This window comes from Hesperophylax consimilis, chromosome 5 (assembly GCF_061612785.1).
Source record: "Hesperophylax consimilis isolate HC1 chromosome 5, BYU_Hcon_1.0, whole genome shotgun sequence".
Taxonomy (NCBI): Eukaryota; Metazoa; Arthropoda; class Insecta; order Trichoptera; family Limnephilidae; genus Hesperophylax; species Hesperophylax consimilis.
The window spans coordinates 9300841-9324401 of NC_142840.1; the positions used below are offsets into that span (position 1 = coordinate 9300841).

General features: G+C 33.0%; 1 protein-coding gene across 4 annotated transcripts in view; it reads left to right on the plus strand.

Annotated features, from left to right (window-relative positions):
- LOC149423499 (spondin-1) overlaps positions 1-23561 on the plus strand; it is a 312969-nt gene that overhangs the window by 56988 nt on the left and 232420 nt on the right. For all 4 annotated transcript variants that reach the window (XM_089631593.1, XM_089631592.1, XM_089631589.1 and 1 more), the window contains exon 2: positions 3624-3677. The gene's annotated coding sequence lies outside the window, so the exon portion shown is untranslated. The remainder of the gene's footprint in view (positions 1-3623; positions 3678-23561) is intronic.

Below are 23561 nucleotides of genomic sequence, written 5' to 3' on the forward strand. Positions count from 1 at the left end.
TATTCTCCTTGACATGGGTTCAACCCCCACACATCGACAAAGTAACGTTTTTTGCTAACACAAACAAATTCTACGAAACATTCCCGTTGGAATTTAAAATTCGTTGTGATGGTCAATAATTAACGATCTTTCTAAATTGAATACTGAGGGTGAGAGAAGTTTTCGAAAGGGCACTTGTTATATAGAGAGTTTTACTAGTTGTAGGTTTGACGCTACAAAACTCTGTCCAGGCACAAACGCAGGTATGACCCAACTCACGTTATGGATATTATACTGTTGGCCTATTTGGAATGTTTCATTGATTAAACTTTTTATTAACTTTCGCCAAAAAATGTTTGAGCGAGTAATATATTATAATAATATTTTGATGATTTCTGTAGCGCCGATTTTGTGTGAAATCACCTAAGAAAAGTTAATCATATAATTTAATAAAATTGGATTGATATAAAAATGAATAAAAAAATATGGTTTAGGAAGAGAGGGAGGACCGCCACATAACTCATTCCAAAAATCCATGCTTTGTATAATAAAAACATAATATTTTTCCCCACGTCTGCTCAAATAAGGTTAAATTGTGAAAATTAAATGATTGATCTAACAGCCTGGTATTATGTGAACGCAATTTCTTTCGATGTCATGAATTTTAGAATTAAATATTATTTCGAATTGTAAATTTATGTTTTAGTGTTAAGTTCGTTTGCATAGACCTGAAGTAACTACTTTCTGAAGTCCTTAGTTATTTGTCTATTTTAAATCTCACAAAATTTATTGCATTCGGCTCTAAACAAAAAAGTGTCCGACTTTTATGGCCTGACCGGATATGATAATTGCAAGGATACTTTTTAAACAATGGCTACGCTAATGTCGACTCAAATAAAAAAAAATACAACCATGAAATGTACTCTTAATGTATATTAAGAATATATTTCCATTGTTATGTAATATGCTCTAAATTATTAGTCTCAGTTTTAAAGAAAATGTAATACACACGCTAGGCAATGCGTTCGAATGAGACTCCTTTACTGAGTAGTGTAGTAGAGCTGATAGGTATAGACGTACCCACAGACTAAGCGAAATTAGACCCCTAGTCTGAGCTCAGTGATTTTGGAGATCACAGTAAATTTCGGCTACGGTTGGCTGATAGGTAGTTACGCACCTAGTGACTAAGGGAAATAAGACCCATTCTTCTTAATGTATCTTATTTTAATAAATTGATGATAAGAAGAAAAAAAGTGATTTACCGTTTAACGAGTTGCCGTGAAATAATGATCACAATTAGTTCATTTTATAAAAAAAAACATATTCATTCATCAGCCGGGGCTGTAGTGACTTACCTCGTGTAACGTGTGTTGACGGGTGATGTATGCAGATTACTTAACCTCCTCACGTAGCTTTGGTAATAGCGCGAGCGAGTGACATGACGCGCATCATTGACCAGGGAGTCACCGGCTGAATAGAATGGCGGAAAGATCTGTGGTATTGTTCCAGCGCGCAAGAAATATGAAATGTGGCAACGAATTATTTTTACTTATTTATAACATATTTTCTTTCTGTTTTAAATGGTTGATTGTGTTTATACGATTTGTAAAAAAAACAAAAAAAAAACAATAACTATAATGTCTTTACCTGCTGGAGTGGTGTCATGTATATATACATTTAAAATTTTATTTAATTTAAAAACCAATGAACCATATTTTAAGCTTCTGTAAGTATGGCACACACACACTCTCACACTCCCACAAAGTTTTTGCAAAATGGCAATATATGCCAAAAAATCACTCTATTGGTTAGTAAAAAATATTAATGAAATATTGTAATTTCTGAGATTTTGGTAACGGTAAGGTTAAATAACGTTTAAACTCATGCATACTACTCTGTTACATTGACATAACCAGATTCAAGTACAAATATATATATTTACATAAAATTTTATTTAATTTAAAAACCAATGAACCTTATTTTTAGCTTCTGTAAGTATGGCACACACACACACTCACACTCCCACAACGTTTTTGCAAAATGGCAATATATGCAAAGAAATCACTCTATTGGTTAATAAAAAATATTCATGAAATATTGTAATTTCTGAGATTTTGGCAACGGGAAGGTTAAATAACGTTTAAACTCATGCATACTACTCTGTTACATTGACATAACCAGATTAAAGCCGTGTCATATTTTTCTCTGCCTCCACAACTTCTTGAAACCCATTAGCACTGAGCTGTCAGGACCTGACACTCATAATATATTTGTCCACCAACTCAATATGCCTAAACTCTAAACATATTTTTTTTATATTCTTGATTCCACTTATTTTATCTTCCATATTTACTACATGATATGACATTTAACTCAAGGAAGTATAACTTAAACACTCGAACCTAGTATAGGAATTCGAGTTGGTAAGAGTATCTACCCAATGAAATTTAGTGCGTGTGTATGACATCTTTATTGTTCGATATCAGCCTCGGGGGCAATCATAATCTTATTGTATTTTCGCGTATTATATTATAAGAGATTTGTGGAAGAAAGCATAGACATTAAATGAATTCCCGGGATCCGGGAAGTTCTCAGTAAACATAATGGGAAAACAGCATAATTATATGAGAATCTTTTGTGAATTAGACGAAACGTGTAAGGAATTCAACAACATTGTTTTCTTCGGAATCCTGGTGGATGATGAGATAAACGTAACAATATCATGTTGCTAACTTCACTGACAAAGGATTTCTTTGTTTTGTCATCAATAAAATACTTGTAGACATAAAAATTTCACGAATAGAGGAAATTAAGACAATATTTTTTAAATTTAATTTCCTTGATTATTTTGTCATGAGTGAATAAGAAAAGCGTGATTTTAATTATTATTACATATATTTTTGGATTTTTTTTTCGATCTTCATTTTGATCAAATGCTACAACAAAATAAAATAAATACTTACCTTTTATTAAGAAACCATAAAAAAAAATTTACAAAATATTTATATTCTATCAATTTGATTGTCCTGAAACAGGAAACCTTCCCAGTTGGACAGTCAAAGATTCATTTTTCTGTAATTTTATTTTTTAATATCTAATAAATAAATAAAGTTAAGAACATCTAAATAAGGATAGTTTTATTAGTGACCGTTTCTAGAAATATGATGATCTTTGAGGAAGAGTAGTAAGTTTTTTGGGTTAAGTTAGATGGGTCGAGATGAGTCCGACTGGAGATGTCAAAAGGTCTCCCTCAACTAGTCTCTCTCCATTTGGTCCACCACGCAGTAGGTGGGCAAACGCATCTGCTTCCAAGACCTAGACAAACCTCATCCCCATGAACCCGGGCACCCCTGTTGTCACCATAATAAGTCACCAAACGTAGCCAACCACTTGGAGTGACCTATGGCAGCTGTGTTGTATATATGTAAATATAGAAATGAAATAAGATTCAAAATGGGCCTCGTTTCAGAAAGGATGAAACCTTCTTGATGAAAGACCACAAGATCTAATCATCGCTGGAAATGGCTTTAGCTACTTTTACTGATCACTACACCAATAAATCACCACAGCTCGGTTCCAACCTACCCCTACCCCGACTCATTCTTTTCAATGAAATATAATAAGAATGTTATATTTTGTTTCAGATTTGCGCATGTGACGGATAATTGGACAGCTAGAACCAAGCCATCGTGAGTCAGGTAATGACAAGTCTCATATATATTTTATTTCAAACGAAATGATGTATGTAATATATTACATTTTTCGCTCAACTCTTAACTTTTTTAAAAAGCCGGTATAATAATTTCCTGTTATGATTATAAATCATATTCCCAGAATTATTACAGGCAGATATCATTATCTGCCCCTTGACAAGGTCTGACCGGGAAGAATTATTATTGGCGGATGTAACTGTCAGATAGTGCCATCTGACGCAACAACTGTCACATTGTTTGATCTATTCAATAATTCCAATTCGGCAGACACGTATCTCCAATAATTACAACTTTATTACTCCTTTGTTGAGTCTTTACGTTATTTATTGTAATTATAAATAATAATAGTATTTATATGATTTTTATAGCATCATTTTTGTGTAAAATCACCTCAAGGGCGCTCTACAGATTTATGATACATTTCTAAAATGATCTATGTTATTACTAACTACAGACTAGTCAAACTATTATCAATTTATGGCTAACAAATTGCATCCACTGGTTCGTAGAACACTAATACAATGCTATATGTACAATGTATTTGATTGATGATTGATGATGTTATTATTATTATTATGTATAGATAAAAATCTTCAATAGAAAAGGTAGCAAAAAATTTCATTTATCGAATTCTTCTCCAAACTTTGTCAATGCCTTCAAATTCAACAATAACAGAATGTAGATTTCAATCTTTGCAAGAAAAGTGAGAAGTAGCTGATGTAATATTTACACATCATGGCATTTTAAACAATAACGAGAACTGTACCGAACTTGTCCTAATTAGTTTGAGACGTACCCGACGTACAGCGTTATCCCACAAGCTTAATTATAAAAAAAACTGCAGAATCAAATTCGTGCTCCTCAACTCTAACATCTACATTTTTAAGGATTCACTGCCCATATTTAAAAGGAGCATCGTGTCAATTATTTAAACTATTCAATGCGAATATATATACACGTACACACAACCAAACACTACACACGTAACTCGGTAATTACTCAATATAATTACCACATACAAGATATTACGAGGAAATTCGTGCCCTTGAGGTGATTTTCTCACAAAAACAGCGCTATATAATTAATACAATCAATATTACTAAACATATCGTAGGTATCTTGAAATATTTACAATTTGTAAATATTTTCATCACTTTAACCAATGTACTGAACTACAACAAAATATGAATGCATAGTAAATATATGTTGCAGAAATATGCTTATAATTGCAATGAGACATTATTTAGTTGTTCAATAACAAACTTTGAAAAGCCGGTAAAGAAAAACTGTTCTTTATACAAAAACAATAATTCATGTTATCTCCAAATCTCATCATCAGAAATCACCTAAATCGCATTTGTTTATTGAGAGATCCATTTCATTTTCGTAGGGTAGTTTCAATAACTATTATTTGATATTACCAATCGAATAAAAACGTGCAAAAGCAAACAATATATCGATCAAAAAGGGTTAGGGAGATTCTGATCTAAATGTTTGATGAGCGTGAAGCAGCAGCAATGCAATTTAAACGGCTTACAAAGCATTTCCTCGCTGTGCCAAGGCCCTAGGGTTGTTCAACCAGCCGTTATATGCATTTCAATTTGAGTGCACCCCTCGCCCTGAGCAAGCACTGTGCATTGTACACCCGCAAATAGGCGGAGGAAAAACAATGGACCCGGAACTGAACTGCTGCGATTTCAATGCTTGGAATTTTAGATTAAGATTCTATGAGTGGAAATTAAATTTACGCCGAGTAAATCGCTTCAATTACCTCAAATGAAAAATAAAACCTCTTTATTTCTTCTGATGACATTAGTTCTACTGCTTATGCAGATGACGATACGTTTTAAATTTCCGCTTAACACCAGCCCCCTTTTTGTATACGCAAGAAAAAAACTTCACGTTGTATTTTTTTTTAACAAATATTTAATGTTTTGCGATCACTTTCCAAAAAAATAAATTTGCAACATTATGTAATAAAATCATAACCAAAAATGCATAAGTATGAGATCTTTAAAGCAGTTTTTATAGGCCGGATACTTTTTTTTTGAATAAACACTTTTAAAAATGTTTAATTATCTCTTTCAAAATTTAAAAAAAAAACACAATTTTTTTATTACTACGTGCTGCTTTATAAAATATACTATGTATTCCTTTTATATATATATAACCCAGAACGCTTGTTACGAAAAAATAAATCATATTTTATTCCTTCTAAGAAGTCGTTAGAGAGAAAACTCTGTCTTAAAACAGGGGAATTGAAAAGTAGACTAACTAAAGTAAAATAAATAAAATTTACAACCGGGCATAATTCTTAACAATACAATAACAATAGGATGCGCCACAAGTTTTTGCAATTTATGAAAACTCAGTGAAAATAAATATTTATTTTAATATAAGTAAAAAAATAGGAATTTAAAAAAAGTTAATGTCGGTTTTTCAAAACTCTTTCTAATATTGCGCGCAGGATATCATATACATCTTTAATAATATTCGTCTTTAGTTGGAGTGTTGTAGCTGGTTTATTTATGTAAACTCGACTTTTGAGATAACCCCATAAAAATCAGAGGGTGTCGTCTGGGCTGCGGCGTAGCCATGGCGTGTCACCTCTTTTCGTGAAATCCGTTTTCGGGGAGCACTTATGATTACCGGTATAGTTAAATTAGATGTATTGCAGGTTGTCCTGTAGCCCTGGTTTTATATCCATGGATTTACTGTAACTTTGGTTGGAAATATTCTGTCGACATCTTGACATATTCTGCAGAACTAATATTGACAGATTTTCCACGTGAATTTTCGATGAAGTAAGAATCTATATTGCCATTTGATGAATTAGCCACCTAAACCATCCCTTTTGGAGAATACTCTTTATTCTCCATGTTTTTTCATTAAGAATAAAGATCATATTAATCATCATGTTTTTTTAGGATTTTCCTTCCTCCGATCTACAATTTTTTTACTAACATGCCCATTAAATCCTGAATCAATTGGATCTTGTAAGGGTGTTATTCTAAATAAAATTTAGATATAAAACGTAAAGTACACAGCACGGTTTAATTCCGTAAAGCCATCCGAGAGGAAACAAAAACTTTCGCTTGCCATTTACAGCGCGCCCCTCCTTTGTCCAGTCCCCCACATGAGCGATATCATAAGTGCAAATACTTATGGTATACCCATTATAATATACGTTGTACATCTAAATTAATTTTAAGAAAAATACATTTTTTAAAGCTGTATAATAATTTGACTAGACGCGTTTTGTCCAGAGAAGCGAAATTGCTTTACAAGGTAAGGCTGTGCGGCCCTTTTCATACAAAACTTAAATTAGAATTTGAAACCAAAATGCCTAACCAAATTGATTATTTAATCAAACGGTATAATAAATATCTTGTAGAAATTTATACTTTTTTTATTTTAAAGTTTAAGTTCTAAGAGAAATTAATTACCTACTTTGATAGATTAACAATGGGCTATTACATCTTAATTAGCAGGCGGTTGGAATAATCTGAACCCCGACTTCGAGGTTGCCATCTTATTATACTTCTCGTAAGCTAAGGCCATTTATGGGTAACCTAATAGACTAAACTAGTGTTATGTATGAGTGAGCTCATATACTAATATAAAGGATATTAATCCTTTGAGGGAGAGATAATTATAATTAATTAAGAGACCACAAAATGCAAAAGGTTTCGATTATTTGTTCATAACATAAAAAAAATAAAACTCAGCATTGGAAGCTTACCAAGTTTCCTCCCGTAGGTTCTTTTCGGTGAACGTGTTTTTAGAACTACAAACGCCAAACATTTTTTTATTCACACTGGAATACGTATATATTATATTTGACAAATATTCCGAAATTCCAGACTGCCTTTTCAGTGGATATTCGTCATAATTGAATACTGTATCGATTCCAGCAGAGCGCACACTATTTCAACAGCACTCCTTTATGGAGCTTTGGGTTCAAAGCGGAGAGCTTTTACCAGAAACCTTTGAAGTCTTGTGCTGATTACCGCTTGAGTGACAGAACGAGCTGGCGGCAAGGGTTGATCCTCGACCTCGCAAAATGGAAAAGCTACACGGATTCTTATAGAATGTAATGTTTGAAATGATTTTTTATCACTCCCTCGAAATTCTAGCAATTCTCGCATTTCTTACATTTCTCGCATTTCTCTCACTTCCTTAACTCTGTAACTGAAATCGCTTTAATCACGGTGACAGTGTCTTCTGGGCGTACAAACATCAAACAAGAGCTTTGTTTATAAGGAACTTGACAAAGGTTCACTTCAAATCAAGCAAAATCTTACTCACAAAAAAGAGACAAGTTTATTATGAATGGTTCTGTTTACTACTGATTTAGTTGGATCATAATATTGATCACATATCTAATGCAATTTTTTTTGGTTTCGCAATACTAAATCTTTTGATTTAAGGTAATTATTCATTTAAAATATTTACCTCATTTGCATCCCAAATAACAACTTTGTCATTGCAACTTTGAATATGGAAAATATTGAAAACTTCAAAACTCTTATTTAATAATACTCTTTTACAGAAGGAATCGATTTTTTTTAGAACACTCCTGGAATATTCGAAGTAACAAATATTTAGTATATATATATAAATACAATAGGATGTATGACCTTGGAAAAAAGTTTAGGGGTACTATTGATATATTTATTGACTCCATTTATACATATATAAAAAACCTGAGTTAAGAAGAAAATATAAAACAGAATTCAACTCAAATCGCATAAACATGTTATTGATTAATACTTAAAAATGTTTTTAAAAATATAATCTGTATAAGATAGACAAAGAATAAGAATGCTGATGATGCGGTGCTGATTGCTAATAGTATGGATGGTCTACAGTCTCTAGTGAATAGGATGAACAAAGTATGCATGAAGAAAGAGTTGAATGAATGTTAAGTAAGTCTAAAGTAATGGTGTTTCAAAGAGAGAGTACAAAAACAGTGTGCAATATAGTTGTGAATGAAGAATACTTGGAATAGGTGGATGAGTTTGAGTATTTAGGGAGTATGTTTACGAGAGATGGGAAGGCTGACAGAGATATTGAAAGAAGGGTAAATGCAGGTAACTTCATTAATGGAGGACTGAAGGCAGTTGGCGCTTAAAAAAATTGTCTAAAGAAGCGAAGTTAGCAGTCCACAATGGAGTGCTGGTACCCTGATGTATGGAAGTGAGGCATGGAACTGGCAAATAAAGGATGTAAGAAGATTGAATGTTGTTGAAATGAGCTCCCTAAGGAGTATGTGTGGTAAAACCATGTATGATCGTGTGAGGAATGTGGAGATCCGCAAAGAGTGCAAGGCTGATTTAAGCGTAAGGAGTAATATTAAGAAAGCGACGCTTAGATGGTTTGGGCATGTAGAGCGAATGAGCGAAGAAAGGAGTGTAAGGAGGATATATGATGCAAATGTGAATGGTAGCAGAATTTTAATTGATTACTGATCCACTAAATTATAATGTATTTCACGATTTTGTAAAAGCCGTATGGACCTGTACAGTCTTACTTATAAAGATCCCCTAGTACGCCGCTGCAGTGTTGAAATGGGCCGGATTCTGCTCGGGTCTAAATCTTTACTCTTAATAATATTTATGCTATTTTTTTATTGGCACCACTTTGTTTCAATCCTCAAAAACATGTCCATTTTCGCATTTTGCGTTTAGATGCGAACATCATATTTCTTCAGATGATATTTGCGATGTCGTACACCCGGTCTGTTTTGAATTGCTTTAAAATTCTATTATTTGCTTTGGTTAATCGATATTTGAATTTTAAATATTTCTCTGATAGTGCTGCAAATGAGTTTTACTGTTTTCTTACATTTTCACTGCGCGACGGATTGATATTTGTCAAATCAACCAATTGTTAATTAAGGCCGCGATCTTCGCTTTAATAAAATCGTAATGCGTCCCTAATCCCGGGGGTTGGGAGATTTAATAATCTGTCGGCCACTAATACTGCCGTATGATGACCGGTTTACAAAGTACGCATGCGCGTGACTATGCATAACGTTTTCGACTTACCCGTTCTTATCCCTCCGTATTATCTATTATGAGTAAGATGGATAGTATATACAAATAATAAATAAAACTAGCAAAAAATGTGTTTATTTTCTAAAAAGTTTAGGGCCGATTTAAGATAACTCTACTAAGACGAAGAGAAGCAATCAATTTTCGTAAGTGTGTACTTAGAAGTGATCTCCTAACCTTTATTCTAGTCTCTCACATATTTCCCCCAGGCGAAATACAAACCAGCCCATCAATTACAAGGGACAGCCTTTCTTCTCCATCTACAAAAGGACTTGGTTATATTTACTTTGAAGGCAATACGAAATATGAAACACTTAGTGAAAGGGATGCCTTGAGAAACAAACAAGGTAAAATTCCTTTCAAAATTGAATAAACAAAATTTATTCCGTATACGTTTTGATACAAATATGTTTCATTTTGATATTTAAATTAGTTTCAGGTATACTTCTAATATATAGTTCTCCGTCTTTGACTTCAAACCAATACATACTTATCTTTTGGTTTGTTGAATTTGAGACGGGTAAAGAATTTAACAACGTCTTATTCAAATTTGACATTTATTATAGAATTCATCGATAGCATAATATCTTTCTGAAAGATATTCAATCACCGATGTATGAATAATTTTTGAATTCTTAAATTTTGGATTGAAATGTTAAATTATAGATCTATCAGGGTCTCCGTGTAGTGAACACATTTTTTTAAATACTAACCGAAGGCAAATCGTGTTAAAGTTGGCTAATGCGACTAAAGGAGCCATTACGTGTTCAAGTATTTATGTTTGAAAATATTTATCGCTGAACAAAGGTGGACTTTATGAATAATTTATTTATTTTAAATACACTTTCTATTAACTATCAATTTCAAAAAATAGCCTGGTAAAGCGTTCTTGCGTGATATTATTAACGAACAATCTTGAGTGAAATTGTAGTATTTATCGAACATGTCAAACAAAAACTTGAAATATTTTTAATGAAATAAAAGATGAATAGTTAGTTTGTAAGAACATCGAAAGGATCCTTTTATAAAAAAAACATTTAATAGAAAATTATTGTAACCATCAATATATATGATCGCAGTCATTTGATGTTTTTCATTCATTTTCATGAGTTCATGAAAATGTTCCTTGCAAAAACATAAAAAACTATTTCTGACAACTGATATCCAGACTTGACAGTGCTTAAAATACTTTTCCAAGAAAGTCTCTATCCCAACTTATAGAATTTCTCCTACTCGCGTCTGAAATATTCTCGAATGTTATTTACCGTTTATATTGTTTTCTACTAGCATCTAATTTTTCTTTAATTTAGTATAAAAGATATAAAACAGAAAGAATTTTTTCCCATCGGCTTATAAAAATTCAGGTGTATGAAATAAAAGTTTTTTTAACAAATAACATGAAAAATATTTTGCCTCTGGCGAGGTAGATTATCAGCGAACGCAAACGTAATTTATGTACATTCTGGTATTCCAAAGCGTTTACCCCAATATATTATAAAAACTTACATAACACGCTAGCTTATATCAGGCATGACATTTCATTCTGTAGGATTTTAGCCGGGAGAAAGATAACGCAATTTGCCAGAATGTTTGTTAGCCGTTTCCATTTTGAAAACTTTGTCATTTTTAAAAGCTGAAATGCTTTTACGTGCAATGAAAAGATTTGTTGTAAACATTAATCAACTCGGGTTCATTGTGCACGCGTTTAATCTCCCGGTACAAGAATAGCCTGACGGGGGAAATTGTGTGTTTTATTTTCTCGATAGTTACTTACTCTAGTACATATAAACCCCGGGAATCAATAAAATGAACCGTATATCGTGTATCAAATGGTTGTCAAGTAGATACCTAGCCAATAAGGAACATTTATTAAATCTCTTCGTAAAAGATATTCAAGGAAAACTAATTTCACATTGTTTGTAAAAAAAGTGAAAAATGTAATCTTAAATTCAGATGTTTTCTTTTTCTTTCTACGTGTATTATTCTATAAAATACTAAATTTTTTGATTTTTAACTTATTTGTAAAATACCGATGAAAAGTCATCGTTATCGATAGAGCAATGACCTTCAGATCTCAAGGCGTCAAGTTTTTACTTATTTATCAATGAATCAAGTAGGTAACCTAATCTAATCCCACTGTAATGTAATCATTTTTTTTTTTAAATAATGATACATACGCCGACAGTGGATCTACTAAGTGTTGCGATACTGGTTGTCATGTCTGATGAAAGTTTACGCGAGAAATTATTAAATTCATTGAAAACACAAATCCGTAGAAATTTTCTGAAAAGTTTACACCCATTTTCTATCTAGAATTGTCACAAATAAGATCATAAACTACATTGGTCGAAGAATTTTTTGCAATTGAGAAAATAATTTATCACATAATGAATAAAAAAATTTTAAGCTCGGGTGAAATGTAGTGAATACTGACTATTGTATTAGTAGTTTTATGATGTTCGTTGAACACTTTTTAATCCCACATAATCCTCTGGCAGCTCATATTGCGTGAACAATTCCTCTCGGGGAATAAGGGAAAAAAAATATTACCAGATAGAATTTTCAAATCCATTGCGCAAAGCCTTACAAAAATTCCAGCATATTAATCAAATAACCTGCAGATTCGTGATGTTTTTAGGGAAATTGTTTTAATTTTCGTTTTTTAGGCGGCAAATTATTGTTCTTTTGAATATTAATATCAGCAAACACTCAATTTTACCAGAGCTACATGATTTAATTAAAAATTAATTCACCAAAAAAAAAGAAAATATGTAAAATTAAATTGTCCAAAGAAGCGAAGTTAGCAGTCCACAATGGCATGCTGGTACCTACCTTGATGTATGGAAGTGAGGCATGGAACTGGCAAAGAAAGGATGAAAGTAGATTGAATGCTTTTAAAATGAGATCCCTGAGGCGTATGTGTGATAAAACTATGTATGATCGTGTGAGGAATGTGGAGATCCGATAAGAGTGCAAGGCTGATGTAAGCGTAATGAGTAAGATCAATAAAGGGACGCTTAGTTGGTTTGGGTATGTAGAGCAAATGAGTGAAGAAAGGAGTGTAAGGAGAATATACGATGCAAATGTGAATGGTAGCAGAAGTCGGGGACGCCCGAGGAAGACATGGCACGATCAAGTGAATCAGATACTTGAGTCGGGCCATGTCAAGAGTCAGAACAATAGAAGAGTATGTATGAGACGATGAATGAATGTGAATGAGGCAAGGAGTGTGTGCCAAGACCGAGTTGTTTGGCGGTCCGTCATCTCTGCCTACCCCTGAGGGGAAACGGGGAACGCAGTAAGCGGTGCACATAGACCGGAATCGGTAGTTTTAGTTAAAGCGTTGCGAGAGTTGGAGGTAAAAAAGCGGGATCTATTTTTCCGCTTCATGTCTCATCTAAATATAATGTTGTCATCGATGTTGAAACCTTGATTCTGTTGTTTTATATGATTTATAAAAGTTTTTGATGTTTGAAATAATACAATAAATTGCTAGTTTATTTATTTAATATAATTTTTATTTATTTAATAACCAATTAATTACCGATTATTGTTGTATTTTTGTCTATGCGTACTTAATTGTATATACTTGATTTATATTTATTTTTATATTTATTTATTTTCACTTTATGTTTATCGCGATGAAGAAACCATTACGAACATGTAGATTATTTTGATTTAATATTGGTGCATACAAAATTATTTATTTTCATTAATTTGAAATGGCGCCACAAATTTCTTTTTTGATTATTGAAAAAAAAATAACACTGTTAAGAATGTAAATTTTTTTGTCTCCAATATTGAGTAAAAAGTTATTATTTATTCTTTTTAATTAGCCTGACAATGATCTTTAACTAACCGTAAAAAAGTGACTAATCTCATTTCAAGGGTTCTGATTCAGGATTCTTTTGTTCCCAATTAAAACTCGCATAAATTCGGGTTGACTTTTCTGCCTTTTGGGCTCGGGTACGAAATTACCATAAAGGAACGTGACAATAATTTATCAGTGTTGGCGGTTTTTGGGCCCAGAACGTAATTAGCAGAATAAAAAACAACAAAGCAAATTAGGGATTCCTACGTTTGCATTGTGTGGACGCTGCTTTATTTTGGCAAGTAGGTATAACCAAATACTCGCTCCATACAGAAATAAAGCTTAGATTTATAGCGTTATTTAAATTTAATATTTGTTACCTGTTAAATAACTCTAATCGGATTTTAAAGATTTAACTTCTGAAAGACAAAAAGTTGTGTGGCCATCTTCACCGTCAAATTTCGGTAAGAAGCATCATTTATTGCTCTTTGGATTGATTCGTGTATTTATAACTCTACACATATATATATATATTTGGCTGTAGAAAAAAAACGTAAAACCTTAATGCTTTTTACGAAACAAATTGCCAAGCGAAGAGCTTTTTAGATTTTAATTGTACGCATTTATTTTGCTGAAGTTCGGCAAGGATTTATTGCCAGCTAAAAAATAGCTTGAATTGCTTTCCATCTTCAATTCAAGCAATTAATAAAAATAAAAAATGGAAGTGGTAATAAAAAACCCCTCAAATTGTGAAAGATACGTCAATTATGATTTATTCGATAAACATAAATATTGTTTGAAAAATATGAAACAAAGAATACGTCTTCATAATATATTTATTATAACAGTGTTTTTATAAATATTGTTTGAAAAATATTATCAAGAATACGTCATCCTGTTTAACTTGTTTTACGGTCGTAAAATTTATTAATAAGATCGTTATCTAATGATTGAAAAGACGCTGCGAGCTGGAAATAGCAGCATTGATCTTTAAAATTCACATTGAAAAATCAGTGCGTATTTCAGAACGACAGTGCTCACAGATAAATATTTTTTTTGTTACGAGAAAACAAAAAAATTACATTTTTGATCATCATTAAAACCAATCAATAAAATTGTGTCATAGTTTTGACGTTAATTTTACACGGAAAAGTTTTATTTCTTTTCCGAATTCTTTTTAATTGTAAGTAAGCCCGTAATAACCGTAAAAACTTATAACGCTCTGAATATTTTTCTTTAACTACAAAACTTTTATTTTCATAGAAACATATTACTTTTTCCAACTTTTATTCTCACAATTGTGCTCCATTTGTTAATTTATGTGGCACCTGTTTAACGTGTTAACTTGGGAAATATTAACAGATGCTGCATGGATTTATTTAAACTTAAGAGTTTGTATCCCAAACTTTGTTTCAGAGATACACAACCCAGCCGGGGTTCAAGTGTTCGTATAGTTTCAGTAATGTGAAGATTTGTCAAGAGTTTTGGAGACAGATGTTTCACTCGCAAGTTGAACAGTTGCTGCTCTTCTGAAACTTTCAAGTTCGGCTTGAATCCGTTTTTCTTGCTTTAGCTTTGTATCTCAAAACGATTAATCTGTTATTGTAACACGATCGCTGCGTTTGTTGAATCTTTTTTTAATGAAAATCACGTTGAGAATGTATTAAAGACAGATTTACACGGCATTGGCTTTACTACTTAGCTTCATAGTTATATTATCATATTGCACAAGGAATGTGTCCTGCCTGCCAGAACAATACTTTCAATTTCGACACCATTTAAAAAAAAATATATATAAAAATACGTGCATTAATTTCCGAATTTCTACTCTGGTAATATCCTTTTTTATATTATTTTAATTTAGGTATTTAGGCACAATATGTAATGGTTACAAGCAATTTGTTTTGGTTTATTGTTTAATTTGACAAAAGATACTGTCTGTTTTGAATCGGAATAGATTTTTAAAAGGCAAAATCTATTTAGCTATAAAGTATCGTATTATTAAAATTTTTAATTTCGCTGAAATCTGTTTGTAGTTACATATATACTCGAGCAATTTTAGGTATATTGTAGCAAGTTTGCAAAAAGATTTTAGTGAGATAATGTACCATATTTATTGAACCTAAAAAAATTAGTTAAACAGCGAAATCTGTGTGGATTCATTGAATTTGAATCGCAGTATAAGCAGTTTGTATGTTTCAAAAACATTTCGAGGAATAATATTAATTAAAGAATATGGTAAATGTATGTATGTTTATTAACAACAAATCGCTCGACTGGATATGAGTACATTTTATCGTCATCATTACTAGAAATTTTATATAACTTTCTTTTCTAAATAATAACACAATTCTCATCTAATTAAATCTAAAAAAGCACTCTCGATTGTTAGACTAGTCTTGACCATTGGTATTCAAATTAAAAAAACATTTTCTTTTATGCCCCCACACCAAAAATTGACAAAAAATAGTTCTTAACCTTTCTATATGATTTGAGATTGAAAATCTCCTTTTGATGAAGAGCATTTGATTTGTTTGGCATCTTGAAATGTGTGCACGAATTTTTAATTTCGTTTCAACTCATGAATGGGTCGACCCACTTATTGGGCTAGCAGCCAATTGCTGTCAAGCCAGGGAGATGAATATATAATGGAGAAAGCAATTAGTATGTAGGAAAAAAATTTCGGCGCAGACGCAACGGCCTGTGCGAAGGTGGAGTAATATTGCAATGACTTCCTGTTATTTACCCTATCCGACATACAGGGCATGCACAAATGTGGTGATCTTAACTACATCAACTTGTGGTGGACTGGTTCCTCTTTGTTATTCTTATCGTTAAGTAAATCAGGATGGGCAGACTTAATAATACCAAGTGGAGGTATACTAAATACTGTTTATTGTCGCACTACTGGTACAATTTACTTGAATGAAGCTTTCTGGTAAAAATACATAATACAAAAGCAGACATACCCATTTATAATAATACGTGTTGGTGTGATCATGATGTCCCTCACATACACTAATGTCTCTTTCATACGTTTATACATACGTTCATTATAATAATATAAATGAATTACAAGATATAAAATAAGAAATGCACATAAATTATAACATCTTTAACAATAAATTGTATTACGGTGGCTTGAAGGAAATTCTTCGTATATGGTGGAAGGGCGCCCTGTCCGACGGCCTGGACGAGAGTGTTTTCCGATTTCAGATGCAATTAACGTGTTTTGTACCGTATATTAAAGTCTTTTAAAGACCCGCATGATCGATTTATAAATGCATAAAAAAGAGCGAGGGACAAATGTGGTCTATTCACAAATGTAAGTAACTACTTTTTTTTAATGCAGCCCTCAAACCGGCCGCCTCTGGTCCCAGAGAGACGTTATGGTGAAATTTTGAATGATTTCATATGTACAGAACTCATTAACTCCAATCGACTCAAACATTCAGATTTTTCTTATAAGTAGGTAAATTAGAAAAGTTTGAATAAGCGGTGTCCACATTTAATTCGTCTTTGCATTAAGCGAAGGAATGCCGCTCGTCGTCCAAGAATTTGTTTTCTTTCTCAACTTGTGCGAATTCAGTGCGCATAATTTTATACCCCTGGTATTGAATGAACCCGCTAATGTTTCTTTATTTAGGATGACAAACAAATATTTAACTGATTCATCGATAGCCGGGAAATGTGTTGATGTTGTTTTAAAAAGCTTATATATTGCGTATCTGAAATAAGAAAAAAAATCTTAAAATCAATGTAGAAATTCGTGATTTTATGAATCACTACAAGAGCTTTAAGATCTGTCACAATGAAATTTGCAATGATTTTCCTGTCTGAATGCCAACTACACCATTTTCATCTCACATCGTCAAATCCATCATCCATATCAATATAAAGTATTCCCTTAAACAATAAGTTAAGTCATATTGCTTGAGTCACATTTTCGAAGAGTTCAATAATTTAAGTGAGAGATCATCGGAAAAATATTACTGTAGCTCGAGTGAAGCCGGGTGTAGAAATATTATTACGTACCGCGTTTCGGGGTACCGTGAAACTTGAATATTGACGATATTCTTTCTAGAAGAAAATCAAACAATGTTTTACAATCAGAGCAATAATTCTACTTTTTAAAGTTGTTAAAAACTGGCATTGTGATTGTGATTTATCCCCTTTTACGAAGGTAATCGCCATGATTCTCAAAGACAAGCACATAGTCAATCAGTCGTTAGGTAACGATTTCCCATATAGTGAGCCGGATAGAAGTAGATTTCTGTATATAATATAATGTAATGGTATAATTGTTTTTATGTGAGTTCGTACAAGAATCCCAACAGCTCCCAACCGTCTGGAGCCAATGAGACTCTGGCATCCCCAATCGGGGTATCTTGGAAGGCTTAAATAAGGGGACGGGAAGGAGAGTGGGAAGAGGAAGGTGGGGAATTATCTAGCTATTCAGATCTGGTCATTCAACATTGCTAAAGACATTTTAAGTAACGTTTCAATTCAGAATGGTGGTCTTATACCAGGGCAATAATGAGAGTATATTCCTCTCTTATTATTTTAACTATAAAGATCGGTTATGCAAACCTTTAATTAACCGCTTGTAATTTATTTTAAGAGTGTAAAGGTATATATTTAAATGGGTATTAGTGAAAAAAAAAACAACCTGGAGTTTCACGGTACCATCCGGTGTAAATGTAGGTAATACTCGTGGTAGTGTTGTTTAAAATAATGAATGTTGTACTAGGAACATGCTAATGATATGAAAATTTGAATTTTAATGAAAATGTTTGCAGCATATCAAACCGCAATAATATCATAATTATTTTGACAAAATCATTTGACTTCGTCGATGGATTTTAGTTGCCGTTGGGCACGGACATAATATTATGGGCATGGTAATAACAATAACTATTCATTAGTTGCACTGAAGTTGATATTAAATGCATCCCATGTGGTCAGTGGTTTCAACTGACAGCGTGAATAAATTTATTGATTTCGTATTGAAACCTCGGCACAATTGCTACCATAGATTTAAAAACGTTTTGAGTAAATATTTAGTAAATTAATAAGAAATATCTCTAATTTTTTTTTGAATGAATTTTATGTGTAAACTTCGCTGGTTAATGCAACAAGTAAAATGTAATTATTTAAATGAAATTGTAAAACTGTTTGTTTCCACAATAAACTAAAAAAAGTAATTTTAAAAAATCATTCATTATATTTTAATAAATTATAAAAGTTACCCTCAGGTCTCTGACATATTCTATCAGAAGGAAAACTAAAACCTGTTTCTGAAAGGTGATGAAAAACCTTTTAAAATGTTATTACTAGAAATAAAGGTATACTTTTTTAAATATTTAAAATATAATGCAAACATAAAAGAGTTTTTAAAATGACTAACGTTATGTTTTTCTAACTAATGTTACTGAAAACGAAAAAGTAAAGAAAGAACGTTAATATTATTGCAATTTTTTGTCGTTCGTATGAAAATAATTTATAAAAAAATTCACGAATTTCATAAATATTTCTTAAATCGTTATCAAAAATTTTGGTTTCATAGAGTTGCACATTTTATATCTTCTGGATTTGAATGTGTTGTTTATTCTTTCTAACACCGTTCAGATCAGAGGTTCCCAAACTTTTTTTCCCCAGATCCGAGTAGACCACTTGTCAAAATTTTTTTTTTCCGTAGACCCCCTGCCTGCCGAATATTGAATTTTCCTGTAACTATTAACATCCCATGTGATAATCATTTATTTTTTTCGTAAAAAGATTCCCTTCCCTTGCCTGTCCAACAACCGGGTGGCGGTATAGTTCCTCTGTCTTTACACTGTGCAGACAGGGGCGCCCTTTTGAGGTATTACACCAAATGAAAATGAAGCAGGATAAGGAACGGGAATTTCTTTCTGTAGCTGGTCCTACAAAACTGCCCCTTAAGTTCTTTGTCAGTGCTTATTCCGGTCAGTTCTTATTGTCACATGATATCCGATTCTTCAACGTTCCATTTTCATAATCAAAATGTCCTCAAACTTAGTTTTGAAGTCTGTGTGAAGTGCATTTAAATGTTGAACGTCATTATTACCCTGGACGTTTTTCAAAAACAAGTTAACAATTAGGAAAATTCGCGGCTTCCAATGTGCAATGTTTTTCTTGAATATATTAATTCTGAAAAGGAACGTAGACTCTATTTATATACCTCAATTAACAACTTTACGAAATAAAAAAATATCAAATAAGTAATTTCTAAATCTATTATATTTGTGTTAGGTCTATTGTGTCATTTACGGAACTTCTAAATGTTGACTTGAGGTAAATGGGGGTCCGCTCGTATGTACCCCCATTTGAATCTCGTGGACCCCCAAATTTTTTTCTCGCTGACATAGACCCCAAGCAAGCCGATATCGACCCGTGGGGGTCCATATAGACCACTTTGGGAACCTCTGGTTTAGATCATATTATTTCTCACCATGAAAGTAAGGGAGACACAACGATTTCTATTAGACCCATACAAGTTGTTCCCAAAAGCGAACAAATTAGTCTGAGAGATTAACATGTACGGAACTTTTCTGAAGATTATTTGTAATATTATGATATCAGTAAATTTTTTTTTGATTTGATTTTATGAAGACTTTCGTAATCTTCTAACTAGCTAGGCCTTATAACAATACCCTTTCATGTGCCTAAGTAACTGACTCCCTTTGTCAGCATGGCTCTCCCCTTGTTATGAATCGCCTTCCGCAATTTTTTCAGGGTCTCACAGTATCTTGCAGAGTTGATGGTCTCCACTTGAGGCAGATATTCAATCAAAATTATGCCTTGACAGTCCCAAAACACGGATGCCACGATTTTCTTGGCTGAAATTGTGGTTTTGAACTTTTTGGTGGAGGGTGAAGAGGTGAGAACCGTTTTTAAACTCGCGATACCACTTGTACACACTCGTACAATTCATAACTTTATCACCATATGCAGTTTTAACCTCATTATAAACCTCAAACGGAGGTTTTTCCTTCCAAACGAGATAACGGATGAGCCGCGTATTTCGCATTTGGCGGGAGATTGGATTGACATTTTTCACGAAACGTGTTGTCGCGTTGACACTTCTCAACGTACTGACCTTGAACAGGTCTCGTTGCGGAGGGGAAGAGTCAGGCTACACGTAAATGTAGCCAAAATATCGAAAATATAATTCATTCGGTCGTGAGAGCCTCAGTACACTTACTTTCTGGATATGCCTCGTATTTCATTTATTCATCTTTATGCTGCATCCTTTTTGCTTCGGTGGTCCCAGTGATGTTAAACACCACACCAACGGGTTCGTCGATGGTAGATTGAAAATTTCCCAAAGTTGTTGTTTAATTTCATTTCTAAATGAATTAATTTCACTTTCTAGCTTAATGATTTTTAATAACCGGTATGTAATGATTCCCTTTAAAACTTAAGGTTGATTCTAATTATTTATTGTTACGTGCTTGTAATCTTTTATGTTTAAATTTAGCTAGGTATCATTTTACGATATTTTTTAATATTTAATATTTTGTGATATTTATTTCAATAAATATTTTGTCTGGATTAATTTTACGACTACCGTTGTTGGAACTATTTATTAACTTTGGCTTTACTGTCGCTATTTTTAATGAAAATTCGATAATACAATCACATCACATGGACACTCGATAATACGCTCATATCATATGGACAATCGATAATACACTCAAATCACATGGACACTCGATTATACACTCACATCACATGGACACTCGATAATACACTCACATCACATGGACACTCGATAATACACTCACATCACATGGACACTCGATAATACACTCACATCATATGGACACTCGATAATACACTCACATCACATGGACACTCGATAATACACTCACATTACATGGACACTCGATAGTACCCTCACATCATATGGACACTCGATAATACACTCACATCATATGGACACTCGATAATACACTCACATCACATGAACACTTGATAATACACTCACATCACATGGACACTCGATAATACGCTCATATCATATGGACACTCGATAGTACACTCACATCAAATGGACACTCGATAATACACTCACATCACATGGACACTTGATAATATACTCACATCACATGGACACTCGATAATACTCTCACATCACTTGGACAATCGATAGTAAGGGAATTGAGTGACCAAAAGGGAAAGATAATTATGTTCGGTTTGTTTTATCAACGTCTAAAGATATTCAATAAACAATTATTATTCAATTTTCTGGAATTCTTTTTTTTTTCTAAAAAATAACAAAATTTTAACAAGCGAACATTGTCGTTCCATTGCGTATATAAATAAGCAAGAAATACAATACACAAAGCCTTAACACATATATAAATAAAGCGATGTTGTGTAAGATTTTCACGTGATCGGAAAATCGAGAGGTCTATTTTACGCTCATGAATAAATAAAGCATCCGAAGTTGATTACATTTCTATGGAACCTATTATTCGTCCGTATCTTTAGCCAAACGTAGTCTAAATCCACTCACCACTCACCATGGGAGAAGTTCGGTAGAGCGAAAGCTCCAATCAACTACGCATTAGGGTCCTCTAGACAAAAGCTCTCCAATTTTTACGATCTCGTACATCACTGGGTGAATTGCTCAGTCAATTGATTGGATGAGCGAAGTGAGGGTTTAAACCACGTTTTGAATACTTCGTAGGTATATTACTGATTTATTTTTTTTAAATACCTTTTTTTATTTATCTGGAGTAAGAATATAAGAGTCCCAACTATCCGGACTGAAGCTGGAAAGGTGGTGAAGGGAGATTACAGGAAAGAAAAATATTGGAAAGAAGGTACTTGGTTTGTAGTCGCAATATTGTACGCAAACCAGTATGTGGTTTTATGGTGGATTGTTATCAATATTCTGACTAAACTTTGAACTTTTCTGTCTATATTATAGATTTGAGGGACACTGCGTGATCATTATTGCACCTACTTAGTAATAGACTTGAAGTAAACGTATTTAGGGTCACTTGGCGTGTACACTGCACGTGTTTTCTTAACAGAGTGATGAGGTGTAAATAAATTGTTGCGAATGTCACGATGAAGGTACTCCAGACTATCAGACAAGGACAGGTAATTGGGTAACAGGTTGGGTGGGGGAATGAAATAACACATGTTCGAGGGAGATGCATTTCGGAGATGGCTATTCAGATCTAGTCACCAAACCCAGCAAAAGTCATTTCGAGCAACGTTTTGATTCTGAATATTAGTTTTTCATCATGGCTATATCTGAGAGTATGATGATTTACCCATTTATATCGATCAATCTAGAACCTCAACACAGATCTGAAATAATTTCACGAACCGCAATCTTGGCACACACTTTTGTTTCATCCACTTTCTCAAACATTATAATCTACGTATATTTCGAGTGTGTACTGAAATAGCTTGACCTAAGTATATGGTTCACTTGATCGTAACATGTCTTCCTGACACTTTATCAATTCTAAAATCCGTTTGCATATCATACGATATCTTGACACAGTGCATTCGATATTGTTAAACCATATATTTTCGCTTTCTTACACTTGATCTCGCTTACATCGTTCCTGAATGGTTTTCAAATAATTTCATCTCATAAAACTGAAGAATTCTACACCACACCTCTCCGTGTTAACGTCAGTAAGTAGCTGCCATCCTTATGAATCATCACTATTTTTTGGTACTACAGGGTGTGGCAAAACAGACAGTGCAGTTTTGAAGGTCTATTAAAAAACGGCACAATTTACAGAACGGGGTTTATTTTATTTTATTTGGTACATCATGCCGTTTTGTACATCAAGTCCTGTAGATGACATTATAAAGTTGATGGCTCCTAGCAGCAGAACATTGATGAAGGAAATTTATGACGTTTTCGGACGCATTTCGGCAAATCTCGATGGGTATAGCGGCAATATCCCTCAGCATTCCAACCTTGCCAATGTTTAAAAAATTTTATTT